We start from the raw sequence: 17,826 nt of genomic DNA on the forward strand, positions 1-17,826 counted from the left end.
TGCACGGCTATTTTGCGATACCGGTTCGAACCCGGTCTCCGACTTGATTTTTTTACATTTTGGTATTATTTTTTAAAATTATGATATGAAAGAGTAAATTAATTTATCAAATAATTGTCCTGAGATTCGTTACAGAAAACACTTCCTTTGGTTCCAATCTGGTGTATAGTCCCTTTAAAGACGTGTCTTGTCTTGTCCGTCCAATCTGGTGTATAGTCCCTTTAAAGACGTGTCTTGTCTTGTCCGTCCAATCTGGTGTATAGTCCCTTTAAAGACGTGTCTTGTCTTGTCCGTCCAATCTGGTGTATAGTCCCTTTAAAGACGTGTCTTGTCTTGTCCGTCCAATGTTTATGTTACATGTTAACTTCGTTTTTTAGGAAAATGTTCATCAAAAACGTTTGTAAATAAAGGGTCGTTCAAAATAAGTGTATATTAAATACGCGAGAGGAAGCGCTATTTATTATCGCTTTTATATAAAATCATTCAGCTAGGAAATGTTTTAAGGAAAATATGCGAAATTTAACACAATTAAGGGACACCGTTTTCGAGTAAGCCAGACCTTGTCACGTTACAAATACACGGCTTTGATAAAGAAAAATGTGTATGCGCAATATGTTTGTTAAGGTTCATTATATCATCATACATTTAAACTTTATGTGAGCAAGCTAAACATTATATTTGTTTGCTCAATGTCTTAATCTTCATAAATCTAAGTGATAACTTTATCGGAACAAACCTAACTGGAAAGTTCCTCAAATTATTAGTAGATGTTTGTTTTGAACAATATCAATCAAGGGAAAAGTTTAATGTATTCAAATTACGTTTTGTTTCGCAACTTTTGTACTTACATGAATAGGATTGTTCTTGTGTATTCAATTACTTAAGTAATAGACACAGTGCGAGTTTTTCTTCAAAAGTGTCCTCGTGCAGACGTAAGTTTTAGCCTATCGGGTCGGTTTCTTCGTCTGTAAGAGGACACTTTTGAAGAAAAAAACGAGTAACTGTATCTGATACGATGATAAATGTATTGCATATATCTGTGAGCAAATAAATGCATTAATAAATAAAAAATACAGATTTATAAATAGATAACTACACATATTTTCCGAAAGATAAACATTAGATCATTATTATGGCCTTTCTAAACATAATGTATTTGCTAGTGGAATTACTCGAAATTCTCGTGCACGGTTCGCTTACAACCGTAAGAATACACTTTTTCAATAGCTTTGCTGGGGTATAGTCGTATAATGTTCTTATAATGTTGTAGGGCAACGTCATGTGTTCACAAGCATACTAATTAATTCGAATGGTGATAATGCCATTATGCATTCGTAGGAATTATCACTCTTATCGCTGACCAACATTTTCATTAATCGCTCAGAATCGGAAACAGACGAGTCGGACGAGTTTATGGTTACGACACAAAAATTCGATAAATGTGAAAAATAATAGAAAAAAAGCTATTTTCAAGACGTCAGAACGCAATTATGCATATGTAGAATATAAATCCTTTCTACTTAAAAGGATAACCAGTATGCATGTTTTTTTTAAAGATAAAGCAAACAAATGCGTTCTAAATAGCTTATATCTGAAACCATGATTTATTGACTTGAAAAGAAATAAAAGATTTATCAAAACAACTACATAAATCATCGGTTGGAAAAGCTTATAACACCTACGTTATTTATTTGACTATTGTATTACAACCTACAATTCGTGATTTATAGTCAGTAAACTCTGGTAGCATGGTACCTTACAGTGTATATTTATTATCTTAATGTCAAGTTTATTGGTATACTGAATTCAAATAGATCTAGACAATGTAAAGTTGTTTATGATGCTATAAATGCCATTCTGCATGGAGCGCAGACGCCCGGACCCTGACACGAAATTGGAGTGCATCTAGTCACACCATATGGTAATCAGATCAGTCATTGACCGCATTTATATATATATAAATATATTTATGTCATAAACTTTTTCGAAATTTAAAACTTTTTCGAAGAAAAGGTGTAGGGAAACCTGTTTCACAGGCCATGCAGGTAGATACGGAACAATTTGCCTAGAAGACCAAACACAATGTAGATATACAGTACAGACATTGGACATCAATAACGATGTATTTCTGTATATCGTCGGAGTATTGACCGGTTTTCGGACGACAAATATGCATTGGTCAACTAGCATCAATTTGATGAAACACAGTTTATTGCATTCTCGTTATCCATGATCAGTATTTACAACAATTATATTCATTCGGACCACCTTGGCCCTCCATCGAAAACAACAACCTAGAATGTTTATGGACGGTTTATGACGTCATAAATGTTTACACTTAACTACGCTGCAAGTGGATAGCGTAGTAATTCCAATTTAGTAGTTACTCTAAATGATTTACTCTTGGTAATCTTAATTGTTTATACAATACAAACACTGCACTGGCAATCAATTTAATGTCATTTATACAAATACACGTTAAAACACAACACTTAATTAATACTGTTAATATTTTTTTACGAAATTCTTCTCATGATGAACCGGCAAACATCCGTGATTGTTCTCGGTGGAAAATGGCCGAGATGTTATTTTCTATGGAACATGACTGAGGTGTCCCGAATGCAATAATATTGTCAAAGTATCGAATGTGTAATATTGGGAACAGTACGATGTGGGTACGGGAACTGTGTCCAATAAATACTCTTTTCTAACGGAGATAACGTAAGAAAACAAACAAAAAAAGTAAACATGACGTATTTAACGTATCAATGAAAAATACTTATTCAGTAAATATTCCCGCTTGGCTCGATATTCGCGAAGCCCAGTGCCTGTTAGGTCTGGGCACCGGTATTTTGACTGTAGATTATATAAAGGCAAATGGGTAAGACACGAGTACTGACAACATAAGTAACGTTTTCCTCATGGACACATAAACTTGACAAATAATTAGCAATAAATAGTAATAAGACAAAAGAGAAGAATCGGCTTAGTTATAATAAAAGGTAAACATTTTTGTAAACCGCTAAATGTTTTTTAAATAATTGTACATATTTCATACAATATTATCATCGTCGGACTGGGAGGGTTTAACAGATACTTACGATCAGCATTCCCAGTGACGCGTTTGATACTAAATCATGATTGACATAAACAATCATCTAACCGAAGAACTTGTTCACATTTTTACGATATACTATGTTCACTTTTTATAATTGAATCAGAAACTTCGTCTGAAAGATGGGTATCAGTAAAGAATGATACATCGAAATCTGATAGTTGCTCGTTTATGTATGATAATTCATTTCTTATACTGCGATTATTCAGATGGATGATTGATAGCGAATTATACCCTTCTTTAGTAATATGACCTGGATTCCGTTTAGCGTCATTTGATAGGACGGTTAATAATCTACGGACCTACAGATACATACATATACTTAATTGCGACGAGGTACTGGCTACCAAGTAGATATTTATTATACTAAAAAACGTTTCTTTCAAGTCAGTTGACATTTATATGTAACAAATGTTTAGAAAAGCTGTACAAACAGGACAAGTTTATGTCAACACTACATACAATCCCCTGCTTTAAGGTCAGATAAAACCTAAGGCGTAAGCAAATGGTGACCAAATATGTGGAATTGACCTAGTTATCCCATTTCTTTTAGCGTAGTAAAATCCAATGGATGCTCGCATCTGACCTTATACAGTACTACGTAGAGTTGTTTGTCATTCCATGTGCTATGAAGTAAACGTCACTGAAAGGCACGACGTATCAAATCAAAGCACTGATAGTGCTAAACGGCTTGAGCGATGATTCCTTCTATGTGATATCCAAAACACTGTGAGGGATCAAAAACAATCACGTGACCACAAATGCGAACGGCCACGGAGAAATTGAGACAACAAAACGTATGTTTTTGATGTTTTCTTTATTATCTTGAATTGAATTAAAACATGACCTAGCCCAGGGAACGGCACATTAAATTTCCGATTTCATGTGGTATACTGTCTGATATTCTTGGTGTCGTAGTTTTTGAGAACATTCAATAACAAATTTGGAATCAGTCGACCACACATTTTGTATAGCTTGCAAAAACAATGATAAAACGGCTAGATTCACCTGGTTCTGTACGAAAAACACTTATTAAAGCAAATATATACCATTTAGAGTACCTTTGCAAGGGATATTGATGTTTTTGAAGGCAATCTTAAAATATTAAAATATCAAATTATGCGAACGACCACACTCGAGAATTTTAGGCGAACGACCACACTTTTTAAATTAAATTTGAAGGGGGTACGATTAAAGCCTTCGTGATCTCAATGCCTTTTTTCTATTCGCAGGACATTTGTATCCGCACATGACCCACACACGTGTATAATCTTCTCGACAAATCCGACATGTCAACACCAAAATGTGACCGAGATTGTGCGGCATGCGTTTCGAGGCATTCGACCATTGTAAAGGAGATTATTGTCAAGTAAGATGCTGATAGAAGTCACTTTAGGATGTGTGTCTAGTATGAAAAGAAATACTAAGGCAATTTTCGGATGCCAAGATCTAACGTACATTTGATAGGGCAAAAACCCACCCAAATCCCATGACACCTATATCTCTAAGTATGTCAATCGTTAAACTTGTTAAAACCCCAATTTTTGTATTGTAAGATGAAGAAAACATACATTTAATTTATCTCATCCACACAATTTCAGGGACGGTATGTTCGATATTCGTTCGATGAAAAGGAAGAAGAATGGTACAGTATATTTGGATCGAAATTCATTACAAAAGGGGCACTGGGTGTCAGAAGGGAAAAGACGAAGATAAATGATTGAAAAAAAAACGTAAGTTACATCCTAAATGAGATTCCTAAACATTCAATGTTGACTATCGATATGATCATATGGAACTTCTAATGCTACTGGGTAGTTCATGTATAGCCGACGAATGACATGTGTAGTCATTACTCAATTACAAGTTGTTTCTGATTAAATATGTGTTGTGCCTTTATTCTTTATTGACACGTCACTTATATGGCAATAATCAGTGTTATTATATGGCAATAATAGTGAAGATTAATCAAATAAAACTGATATTTGATAACGTTTATTGTCTTTTTTTAAAAAAATACAAAACGGATCACAGTAAACACAGAGTATAAATCACATCAATATGAAACAAAAAATGTCCGCATTTGTTTGTGAAACAATCGCATTTATAAGATTGATATAGCCTGTAATACTGATCAGGTTGTTTACATGTAACATACAAATGTAATCACAGACCAAATCACAAAAAGTGAAATAAATCACCTACATTAATATTTTATGATAACCTATCGACTCAAAATAATACAAGAATTTACTAATAATGTTCTGAAAAAAAATCACAAAAATGAAATTAATCACAGTGCAATGATCTTTTATAATAAGAGCTGTCACAGAGACAGCGCGCTCAACTGTTCCGTCGCTTTTAAGTTTAGATTGCAAAGCTTTGGTATGTAAGCAAAACCTTAACCAGAATCTTTTAGTCGAATAATAAAGGGCCATAATTTACATTTTATGCAAAATGGAGCTATCTTACTTGATTAATTAAGTATGTTGGATAGATGGAAACGCCTGTCTAAAGTGTCAATGAAATACATGTATTTGCTGAGATAATGACTTAAAGGTGCTTACATGCAAAACCTTAACCAAAGTTTGACGCTAGGGTGAGTAGGATAGCACTCGTTAGTCTTCCAATAGTCGAGCTAAAAACCCATCGTCTCAAACAAAAGCAAGAATTTACTAAAACAGTTCTGAAAATGCCTTACTGGTTATGTACATACGGCGATTACTTTTCAAAAACAAAATAGTGTTAGAAAATACAATACGTTTTCTAATAATATATGTGTTGTTTCGTGCTGCCGCAGTGTTGAAATATTCGAAAGGACCTTGCCACAATATCTGCAGACCTGAGGTTTTCGACTCTCCATCTAAAAGATATACCATACACATTAACAAATAAAGTATTTGAAGCTTTATTCGCACTCTTATCAAAATTAGATAAAAATGTGTGGTCGTTCGCCTAAAATTCTCGAGTGTGGTCGTTCGCATAATTTAATATTGTACGATCTCTTTCAAAAACATCATTTCGCCTTGAATGTATTGTAAATGGTATAAATTTACTGTTTATATATCTTTTTGTAAAGAACCGGTTGAAATTAGCCGATTTATCATTGTTTTTTTGCAAGATAAACAAAATGTGTGGTCGTCTGCATCGCCGATTCCAAATTTGTTTTTGAATGTTCTCAAAAACTACAACAACAAGAATAAAAGACAGTTTACCACATGAAGGCGGAAATCATGTTGCGTACCATGGGCTAGGTATTGTTTTAATTGGATTCAATTTAGTGAAGAAAATATACACAAACATACCTTTTGTTGTGCCAAGATCGCCGTGGTCGTACACATTTGTGGTGACGTCACAATTCTTGCTCCCTCACCGTGCAAAAACGATCATATGAATGACAGCATGGCACGCATGGGCTCGATCTCACGCCTGCCCGCCCCCACACCCAACCTGCCGACACACCCACCCGTCCACTCATTCACTCACCACTCAAAGCCCACCCACAACCAATCTCACCCTTAATACTGATACGATGTATTCCATGAACAACATCATAGCGAAAGGTGATATTCAGATTCAACTACACTGAATACTAGTATGTTATTCTAATATGCCTATCAATTTCAATTTTAAGAAAATGTGAGCACAATTGGTGTATAGAAAACACTAATTCCGATCATAGCTTAAACGAAGAGTGTATAACACATTATTTACAAATGTTTATATATAAACCAATTATCCGTAACAGCACTTTATGAAAATAAGAATCATTAGAATGTTCATAAGTATATGGCTTATATGTGTCATTCAAAAAATAGTATAGATAAAACCATTATCAACGTAGGATCAGTAAACACTTACTAGGCTGAGTACATTCAAAAACAACAGGGTGTAACCATACACAATGTAATGCTTATGATCGGTTACATTCAAGTTAAGAAAAGGGAAAAAATGTGCGTGCTGTGGCCGACGACAGATATGATTATAAGTATCTTCCATGACCGAGAGTGTAAGATAGGTTCATCCCGACCCGAGCGTAGGGTGTATTGCGGAAACTAGGTTTACCTTAACCGTCCCCGTGGCCTAGTGGTTAGGCTCCGCCTACAGAGCTTGAGGTCGTGGGTTCGATCCCTGGCCGCGTCATACCAAAAGACGTTAAAAGTTGGTACAAGTAGCTCCCTTGCCTGCACTCGGTATTTAAAGGGTAGTGGTTGGAAATGTGGCGTACTGGTTTAACCAGGGAAAATTGTACCCCATGTATCGGTGCTTTACATCGAGCACGTAAAAGAATCAAGGGGTCTCTTCGATAAAGAGCTAGGGTATCGCACCCGGACTTCCTTGTATCCCACCACTGTCTCTTCAGCGTGCTGTCCCTTCAGCAAAAACAAAGGACCCCGTTTGAAATAAGTGCTTGCACTTTCACGGGATATCCTTGACCGCGCGGTTTAAAGAAATACATACATACATACATGCGCGAGGGTTGGGATGAACCTTTCTTACACGAGCGGCTATTGTAGATGCTTTTTATCCCACCTCAGTTAAACAAAACTAAGTAAAAATGTATTTTTTGCTAGAAATCTATTGTGCGTTGTGAAAATAAATGCGTATGGATATGTGATAATTCGTGGTTGTGTTGGATATGCGCGCAGTGATCCAGATTATGTTAATCGTCAAATCGGTCTTTAAATAGTTCTGAGGAGAGTGAAGCATTATTTCTTGAATGGTGCGTGAAAACTTTTTTATGGTGACATTTGAAGCGAGAAATAATTAATTAGCATTCTAATCATTGCCACAAGACAATATCGCTATGATGCTACCGACGACAGTCTTTAACAAGGGAGGTAATTACAATGTGATGACCATTCAAAAGAAGTTCCATACGGGTACTTGTTTTATTTTTTCCCGTCGGCAAGATTATAAGTATCTTCCATGGCCGAGAGTGTAAGATAGGTTCATCCCGACCCGAGCGTAGGGTGTTTTGCGGAAACGAGATTTACTGAGTTTCCGCAAAACACCCTGCGCGAGGGTTGGGGTGAACCTATCTTCCACGAGCGGCTATGGTAGATGCTTTTTCTCCCACCTCAGATGAACAAAATTAAGTAAATATGTAATTTTTGCTAAAACTGTTTTGTGTGTATTAAATACAAATGCGTATGTATATGTGATAATTCGTGGTTGTCATGGATATTCGCGCAGTGATTCAGATTATGTTTATAGTCAAATCGGTCTTTAAATAGTTCTAAGGAGAGTGAAGCATTAAATTTTGAAAGGTGCATGAAAACTTTTTTATGATGACATTTGAGAAATAATTAATTAGCATTCAAGATATTGCCACAAGAAAAGGTTTCTATGATACTACAGATGATAGTCTTCAACATGGGAGGTAATTACAATGTGATGATCATTTAAAAGGAGTTCCATACGGGTACTTGTTTTATCTTTTCCCGTCGGCAAGATACGAATTTCTAGCATGGTCAAATTTTGGGATCTACTTATCTGAGGTTGGAGAAAAGAATTTCGAGCATGGTTAGATTTTTGGATCTACTTATCTGAGGTGGGAGAAATCGTTATCTGTACTTGAAGTTTTGTTTGTTGTGTGCACGTCGCCTAAAGTGCGATTAGTTTCGACCTTACCTATCTAGAAGCAGCTATGAGTTATTGGACCGATAATAAATTTGGTATCTACTGCTACTTTCAAAGCTCAAACAATATGTATACTTGACATTAATTGGATTAAACTACATGTGAACAAGCAGTATTTTTATCGCAAATCTGACAAGAAAGTGACATGACATTTCCTATCACAAGAAGACGTATATATTCATTTATTTTATTATTTTATAATGGTATAAACTTGAATAAATATACGTTATGAGCTGCGTAGAAGATAAGTGAGTAATGATACGCTACAAGGAGCGTCAACACCCGTTCAAGATAGCCGTTGTTAAAATATTAATGACATCGTTATAAAACTGGTTTGTTTACACTGTATAATTTGCACAATATTATATTAAGGTAAATGATACCAGCTTGTCTTCACCTGACCATTTTATGTGGGTTTAAAAATATTGAGTGCAAAATATATATAGTTTCATGTGTGAATTTTGCATAATATTTCCACTCAACATTCGATATAAAATTGCACTCTCTAACTTTTGATCGTTTTGACGACTTTTTTTTGTTTGTTATGTAACGAGCCAATTTATGTGAAAATGCATGGAAACCAGTGATTGAAGACTGCTGACAAAAATTCAGATCGCAGGTTTTCATATTTATATTCAAAAATTGATGTTTTAAGCATTTTTCCTAAACCGTTAGTAACGTTTTAAGCCGTAAAACATTTATTTTCAGACGGAAATATAAAAAGGCTGCGATCTGATCATTTGGCAGCAGTTTTATATCACTGGTTTGCCGATATTAACGCAAGAATTGGCTCATTCAAAGATAAAAAAAAATAAAAAGAGTTGTCAAGACGGTAAATCTGTGAAGGTGCAGCTTTCAATATCGATTCACCAATACCTCCGTTATATGAAACAAATGTGCAAAGCCATAGTTGATGATGATGATGATGATGATGATGATGATGATCTTTTTCTGTAGCTAAGACACTTTTACTTAGATATCAGAATTATATACATTCTTGATGGTAAATATGACAATTAACATTAAATGATGATATAGTCTTATTACTATCGTTTTGTCTGCTCTCTCATTGTTCATTGTGGTTAATCTTATTAGAAATCCAGCTAGCTGATTGGACAATAATCCGGGCTAAACATATAAGCTGTCTAAAAATAGACAGGTTTTCGTAAATAAAAACGGTCATTACTTTAATAATGTTACGGTTGATGGAAGACCACATCTAAGATTAGATAATATGTTTCCCGATCAGTATCCAACCAAAAGTCCGAATTTGATCATAATTATGTTTCGATGCGTCAGATTTTTGAAGAAGGCCTCAATATCTGCAACAGTGGAATCCATCCGAAGTCAATGGCTCAAATATCTGTGATGGTTGTCTATGGAGGTTGTCGTATTGCCTTAACTCTGTATGCGAGACGTTGTCATCCATTTCAAACATTTCAGACATACAAATGCTCGAAACACCACATAGATATTGCATTAAACATAGGCAGAAAATAAAGCCAAAGCAATAATGTTGCTAAGTGTACTAATGACAACCCTATTGAACTGTCTTAATACTATTAAGAAACGTACATTTATGAGTCATTTATGTCCACTGCATTCCAAGTATTTGGCAAAGGAAATATTTAACCATTTTGACAAACATACGATCGTTCCGGGCATATTTCGGTTGCGGATGAAATATTCACTGTATGAATACAAAGTGTCATATGTGGGCTATGGTACATTCCATTCTTCCTACACTTGGGAAGGTATTCTTCAATATAGCTTGCTGAAAATGGAAAGGCAGAGTGTTGGACTCTGTGCTTGAAATTAATTCATGCTCGCTCACCCCGAATATTATTACACCGGGGAAATATTCAAATTCATGGTTAGTTGCAGAGGCTTCTCCAAGACTAATGTGCTCATTTCTAATTAACTGAAGTGCCTTATTTAAGACACGTCTTGACTCTCGCAAATATGAAATGTGCCATCTTCAGTGTGAAAGCTTGCCAGAACATTTCATTTGCTACTGTTCTAACATTGACCATGTAAGCAATCACCGCGGGTACATGTCATTGAGATTAAAGGTCTAAATTATTTTAATAAAATTATGACTCTAATCGAAAGAGAACAATTCCTTAATATATTAAATAGTTCGGCAGATATGTCAGATTTTGAATAGGCCACTTGGGGAGTGCATAAGCCATGTTTGAGTGTTTGTTAAGCAGAGCAATATTACTGGGACATAAACCATTATGCAGTGCATGAGTACTCTCAAACAAACGTAATTGATTCATTATTAAATGATATGATATTGCGTTATATAGATCTGTAATAAATGTTGTTGTTTCGACTTATGCTAGTCTTTTGTATTTACATAAAACATATTATAAGATTTACTGTTTTATTTCGTAACTCAAATCTATAATACAACATGCAATGTAACACAAAGAACTTTTAATTGTTTTCAACAATATGTAAACTAAATATATTTCTAACATTGTACATCCGTATAACTAAACAAATTTACTTTTGGACTTGTTAATGCAGTTTGGAATACAGAATTTTGTTAACGCTCTAGGTTCCTAAACTTTGCACTTATAAATAAATAAACCAAACATCATTAGCAATTACTGAATTATACTTTTGATTTATTGAGTTACTTTACGGGTATTGGTGTCTTTATCCAGCGACTTTAAAACCACCATGCCATTTACTGCTTGTGTACTTTATCTTCTCATTGTTGTTTATATAGAAACATGCATACTTTGACTTTTATAATGTATAAGTGTATATGTTTATTTTATTTTTACCGACTTTATACATGTTATGCTTTCCAAATATGGAGGAAGTACAAGATATATCTTGTCATTTCCATCTCATGGCGCTCTATGTGTCGTTATGGCGTTAAATACAGTTTATGTCGTTATGACGTTAAATACAGTTTATGTGGTTATGGCGTTAAATACAGTTTATGTGGTTATGGCGTTAAATACAGTTTATGTCTTTATGGCGTTAAATACAGTTTATGTGGTTATGACGTTAAATACAGTTTATGTCGTGATGGCGTTAAATACAGTTTATGTCTTTATGGCGTTAAATACAGTTTATGTGGTTATGGCGTTAAATACAGTTTATGTGGTTATGGCGTTAAATACAGTTTATGTGGTTATGGCGTTAAATACAGTTTATGTCGTGATGGCGTTAAATACAGTTTATGTGGTTATGGCGTTAAATGCAGTTTATGTAGTTATGGCGTTAAATACAGTTTATGTCGTGATGGCGTTAAATACAGTTTATGTGGTTATGGCGTTAAATGCAGTTTATGTGGTTATGGCGATAAATACAGTTTATGTCGTGATGGCGTTAAATACAGTTTATGTGGTTATGGCGTTAAATACAGTTTATGTGGTTATGGCGTTAAATACAGTTTATGTCGTGATGGCGTTAAATACAGTTTATGTGGTTATGGCGTTAAATACAGTTTATGTGGTTATGGCGTTAAATGCAGTTTATGTGGTTTTTGCGTTAAATACAGTTTATGTGGTTATGGCGTTAAATACAGTTAAGTCGTGATGGCGTTAAATACAGTTTATGTGGTTATGGCGTTAAATACAGTTTATGTGGTTATGGCGTTAAATACAGTTTATGTCGTGATGGCGTTAAATACAGTTTATGTGGTTATGGCGTTAAATACAGTTTATGTCGTGATGGCGTTAAATACAGTTTATGTGGTTATGGCGTTAAATACAGTTTATGTGGTTATGGCGTTAAATACAGTTTATGTCGTGATGGCGTTAAATACAGTGTATGTGGTTATGGCGTTAAATACAGTTTATGTCGTGATGGCGTTAAATACAGTTTATGTCGTGATGGCGTTAAATACAGTTTATGTCGTTATGGCGTTTAACTAGAAGGTTAAGGATTACGCGTAATATTTTCAAATATATTGTTTTTGGAGTGGTAATAAGGAACTTTTGACATTTTTTACCTTATAATGATTGGACGGTATAGAGTAGATATAAGTTAACCTCTACACTCGAAATCATAAAATATGATCAGTTACCAGGTGTTATCGTGTTCGTTAAATTATTTTGTACTGATATCAAGTTTATTCAGTAAACTCATGTCATACATGCATGACAAAATGAGAATTGCAATGAACATATTATACAGTTACACATAAAGAGGCTTTGAAAAATGAACTTCAATCATAATAGTAATTAACATCATGGTATAAAGAGGAGTACATTATATTCTATAATTGACTTTTTTAATGATACATTTCATAAATTTACACAACTTTGAAAACATAATACATTCTGGGTTTAATTTCATAACACGTTTAAATGACAATATATTCGGAGTTCTAAAATTACAGTTATCAATGAAACGTCGCCTTTCGTTAGTGAAATAACTACACTCTAACAAATAATGAAATTTATCACCAATTCGATTTGAATCACAAAGGTGGCAATTTCTGTCATTTATATTTATATTCCTCCAACTACCTACTTCAATAGGAAAATGATTGTTTCTTGTTCTAAATCGTATAACATAGTTCAATAATTTTGGCGGTGTTTTAACAAGATAGTTTTCAAATTCAAAACGTTCTTTAAACAATCTATAATTTACACATTTACTTGAAGAGTTCACAGTAGTGTACCATTCGTTTAAAAACAAATCAGACAATTTCTGCTTAACACTCTTTTGTAACCATTTTTATTTGGAAATTCGTGGCTTTGCCAAACATTAATAAGACCACATTTGATGAAAATATTCTTAACATGTTTAATCCATTTGAAGTCATTAGCTCTAACATTGGCAGAATACAGGAATTTACTCAATGTGACGTTGTATACTGAGATTGAGAGTTTATGACATGATGGAACGATCAAGTTGGACCAGTAATTGACCATACGTGAATCTATATCTATTTGTAAAGGCTTAACACCCGTTTCACCATATATCATACATGTTGGCGTACTACTTTTAACATTTAATATATATTTTAGAAATTTCAATTGGACCTTTTCGAGTATGTAATTGTTGCCAAAACCCCAACATTAACAACCGTATAGTAATATAGGTTTGATAATTTTGTTGTACAAATCTATTTGTAAATCAATAGATAAACATAAATATTTTGACTTTTTAAGCAAACAGAACATTGCCTTTGTTGCCTGTTTTGAAATATAGTCCTTTGTTTTACAAAACGAGCCACTTTTAGTAAAAATAACTCCTAAATATTTATATTCCGTAACAACATCTATTGTATCATTACATAAAGAAAACGTATGGTGGTTTAGTCTACCTCTAGAGAAAATGTCAACCTTAGTTTTTGAGGTATTAACAGTTAAATTCCACTATAAACAATAGTTCTCATACAGGTTTAGTGCATTCTGTAAATCTATAGCAGATTCAGACAATATAACAGTATCGCCCGCATAAAGGAGTACAAATAACTTTAAAAAATCAATTAACCTGTAATCATGTTCATGTTTGTTAATAACAATACCATTTACAACCAAGCTACTTAGAAAATATTGATGCAAATCATTTACAAAGAATGAAAACATGATATCTGAACAAATGCTATTACGTGTAGTTCGTAAGGTTTGGATAAAAGCACAATTAAACACCGTCGTAATTGTTTGTAATAACAGAGGATGAACACATTGTGGAATAGACAAATAGCGAGGATATTTGTATCATAATTTTGACGTAATATGAAGGATTCATCGCAACTACAAATGGAATAAAGATGGTTACAATAAATACTTAATGAGCACTTTTGTATTGGATTATTTATTTTTAAAGAATGAGCCAGAATCTTATTCACTCGGTTGTTTTTTGGTTTAACAGTCAACAATGAGGTAGATTCTTTAAACAAATGCTGCATCATTTTTGTCACGTGACAAATGGGTGACCCTTTCTTGACACTAAAAAGCATTTCGACATATTTTATAGTACATTCACACTAATGAATTAACGTAGAGTCATGTTTGATTGTGCCCTACATCATTCATCTGAAAGGTTTCAGTACCGTAGCCAGAGGTTGATAATTCTAAATGAGGCAAGCCATGAATAAGCCATAGTTTATTGCAACTTTTAAGCCGAACTGCATACAAAAAGTTATTCAAAGACCATTTTTTCGCTTATTTTATCCAGATTTTCAAGTCTGATAACGTATTATTCCAAATCAACAAACCTTTGCCCACATATCGACCAACCGACGAAGGCCAACGTGCCGTATGGTACACACATTCACGTGTTGTTTATGCACCAGTCAATTGTAACCACGCCCCCCAAGGTCAGGGGAATAGCGGGGACTTTGACTTTCCGTCCAGCCAAGCCCGGGCAAAATCCCCGTCCTGCGGGGACGAACTCCTGGTATACCCGCCGCCAAATGCCCCCGAACCCCAGGGACCCTAAGTAATGCCCATTCCCTGCTATATTTGGCGCGAAGACAAAACCACCGCATTCACCCGACAGTGCGGGGCCACCTCAAAGGTAAAAACACGGCCCATTTCCCCGGCTATCCCCGGTATACCCCCGGACCTGGGGGGGGGGGGGGGGTTACAATTGACTGGTGCATTACGGGTGCATTATACATATGCGTTCTATTAAACTTATTACTAAACTTATATTAGACTTATTACTAAACATAATTATATTAACTGCATGATATGGCCGAAATAGAATAGATAGGGCTAAAAATAACTATACTGTTTGTAACTCCAATGATTGCGAAGACGAATATCATTTTATCATAAAATGTCCCGTGTGATAACATTATTGATCAGACCATAATACATAAGAAAGTATGTACAAGTTTATCGAACTAATAAAATAAGAAAACGTAAGCATACTTAGTAGTTTAGGTAAATTTATATAAAAAAATCTTATATAAATAGCATCGTTTACATGTAATTCGTGCTTATATTTAAATACATCTATGCAATATTCGTATAAGTTCTGTTCCTATAAAAGACAAATATAGATAATGCCGATCTTTATAAAATGCGAGGAGCTCTTTATTTTCAGACTTTGAAAAAGGAGCAATTTCATACCCAGGACAGACCTTTTACTATGCAGTATTACTGTTGCAATATCTCTAGCTACGAAACCGCTCCCAGGATTATTGATGAACAGTAAAGAAACGATCCAATTTGCGTCACTGAGTTACATTCTGGAAAAAAACTTTCCTGATTTACGTGACCATATACATACTTTTCTATGACTTCATTCATTAAAATCTTCGGTCAAGTTATAAAACTGCTATTGAAAGAGGAAAAAAATCATTTGAACGTGATATTGACTCATTGTATAAATACGACGCATCTTTCGAAGTATACTTTTTAAGATATAAATTACCTCAAATTGGTCTTGTCTGCTCAATAATTTTTGAAGCCATTGTCCTTTCATCACCAAATTTGGTCATAATGTGTGTTGGCATAATATCTTGGACACGTTTGATAACCAGCCTAATCGCTCTATATTTATATAAATTACCGCAAATAATTGTCTGCTCAATATTTTTTTAAGCCTGTGCCCTTTCATCACCAAATTAGGTCGTAGTGTGTATTTGCATAATATTTTGGACAAGTTCGATAACCAGCCATATCGCTCTTTATTTATATAAATCAGTCATATCGCTATAGTCATTCAAGAGTTATTGCCCTTTTAATTATATGAATTTCCTAAAATCGGTATTGTCCGATCAATTACTAAAAATCCTTTTTTTAAATCATCACCAAATTTGGTCAGAATGTGTATGAGCAGAATATGTCGGTCAGGTTGAATAACTGGCCATGACACTTTAGTCATTCCAGAGTTATGGCCATTGAATTGGCAAACACAGGTCTAACAAAAGTCCGCTCTCAAATTTTGGCTTATCGTACAGCCACTTAGCACCGAATTCGGTGTCCTAAATTAGGACGGGCATATGGTGTGGCCCTTCGCGCTTCGATTCTAATTAATATGAGTTAAGTTATACATTACACAGACAGGCATTTGTCTTAAGAGAGGCTTTTCTAATACCATTCTGTGAATATTTGATGTTGAACAACTGAATTATTTTTATATGCGAAATAGTATTAGAAGTCAAATATCACTGGCTAATAACTTCATGTAATGAAATTGATGAAACAATCACGTATGACCCGAAAATTGATGACAAATCGAGTATGGATCTTATAAATCGAGCGAAATGTGTTCTGCATTACTATTTACACCAGATAATTTATAAGAAAAAAGTATTATTTTTGTTAAATGAAAACCTAAACAAATGTTATCCATTATAATCGTGCATGTATTCTCTTTCGAAAGAAGCCTTTTTCTTGACGAAATATGTTTGAATTGATTGTGTATGGTATGTTTAACTTTCGACTGTGGATGTTAATGTTATACATCATTTTAATTTATTGACGGAAAATGTTCAACAAAATGACCATTCAATAAATAATTCTAAAAACACTGAGAAACGAACAATTTTATGCTGAATTCCATCATATAACATGAAATATGCAGTAACAAAAAAAGCCCAGAAAAGTGCACCAATCTTGTGTAAGGATTCTCGAGTTGTTCTGACGTTTTGACTTTCACTATGGATTTGTCGTAGAATCCCTGGTAGCATTCTAAGCGATGGGTGAATAAGAAACATCGACTTACTTAACGTGCGTCACAACTAAGTAATAATAGTAGTCACCATATTACTTTAATGTATAGTCCCGAGCACCGTACATGGATTGCCTATATCACTACACGTGTATACACAACCTACATCTGTTTTATATAATGTGGCATATTGAATCCGTTTATGCGTGTGTGATGCTTTGACTATGTACTTTGTTGGTTCACATTTATTAAAGTTCTGTTCTTTTCTGTGCTGTTCTGTTCTGGTGTTCGTGACAAAAGCTAAACGCGGGCGTTGCGGTGGTCGCCACACTTGGTGTTTAAAAATATCCCTACGCGGAGTTGGCTATTATCATTATGTTGTAAAAAAAATCTCAGAATTCAAATTCACCATGTTTCTGGAAGTGTCAATATTTCAAACTAAATGTGTTAATTACAAGTCTTGC

The sequence above is a fragment of the Mya arenaria genome, chromosome 5 (genome assembly GCF_026914265.1).
Source record: "Mya arenaria isolate MELC-2E11 chromosome 5, ASM2691426v1".
Lineage (NCBI taxonomy): Eukaryota > Metazoa > Mollusca > Bivalvia > Myida > Myidae > Mya > Mya arenaria.